We start from the raw sequence: 1,359 nt of genomic DNA, 5'->3' as shown, positions 1-1,359 counted from the left end.
AATCATGATCAGGTGATATTTACATTTGTATGCATGTCGGATAAAACTTTTATTTTGAAGTTGTAGCGTTCAACTTTTATTAATTATGGTTTGGCGTTATTTAGATTTGTATGCATGGCGGATAAAGCTTTTATTGTGATGTTATAGCTTTTAACTTTTATTAATCATGATCAGGTGATATTTACATTTGTATGCATGTCGGATAAAGCTTTTATTTTTAAGTTGTAGCGTTCAACTTTTATTATTTATGGTTTGGCATGGCGGATAAAGCTTTTATTGGGAAGTTATAGCTTGTAACTTTTATTGATTGATCATGATCAATAAATATGCATGTCGGATATGATTTTATTGTGATGTTATAGCTTTTAACTTGTATTGATCGTGATCAGGTAATATTTACATTTGTATGCATGGCGGATAAGGCTGTTGTTGTGAAGTTATAGCTTTTAACTTTTATTGATCATGATCAGTTAATATTTACATTTTTTTATATAGCGGATAAGGTTTTGTTACTTTAAACTTTTATTGATAATGATCAGGTAATATTTACATTTGTATGCGTGGCGGATAAAGCTTTTATTGTGAAGTGAAGTGAATTATATTTATATAGCGCTTTTCTCTAGTGACTCAAAGCGCTTTACATAGTGAAACACAATATCTAAGTTACATTTAAACCACTGTGGGTGGCACTGGGAGCACTGCCGTTGTGTCTTGCCCAAGGACACAACGGCAGTGACTAGGATGGCGGAAGCGGGAATCGAACCTGCAACCCTCAAGTTGCTGGCATGGCCGCTCTACCAACCGAGTTATGCCGCCCATAGTTACTTTAAACTCTTATTGATAATGATCAGGTAATATTTACATTTGTATGCATGGCGGATAAAGCTTTTATTGGGAAGTTATAGCTTTTAACTTTTGTTTATCATGATCAGGTAATATTTACATGTGTATCCACGGCAGATAAAGCTTTTATTGTGAAGTAATAGCTTTTAACTTTTATTGATCATGATCAGGTAATATTTATACCTGTATGCATGGAGGATAAAGCTTTTATTGTGAAGTAATAGCTTTTAACTTTTATTGGTCATGATTAGGTAATATTTACACCTGTATGCATGTCGGATAAAGCTTTTATTGTGAAGTTGTAGCGTTTAACTTTTATTAATTATGGTTAGGCATTATTTACATTTGTACGCATGGCGGATAAAGCTTTTATTGTGAAGTTATAGCTTTTAACTTTTATTGATCATGATCAGGTAATACATCTGTATGCATGGCGGATAAAGCTTTTATTGAGAAGTTATAGCTTTTAACTTTTATTGATCATGATCAGGTAATATTTACATGTGTATGCACGGC

This window comes from Nerophis ophidion, linkage group LG01 (genome assembly GCF_033978795.1).
Source record: "Nerophis ophidion isolate RoL-2023_Sa linkage group LG01, RoL_Noph_v1.0, whole genome shotgun sequence".
NCBI classification, from domain to species: Eukaryota; Metazoa; Chordata; class Actinopteri; order Syngnathiformes; family Syngnathidae; genus Nerophis; species Nerophis ophidion.
This window is presented reverse-complemented; position numbering follows the sequence as displayed.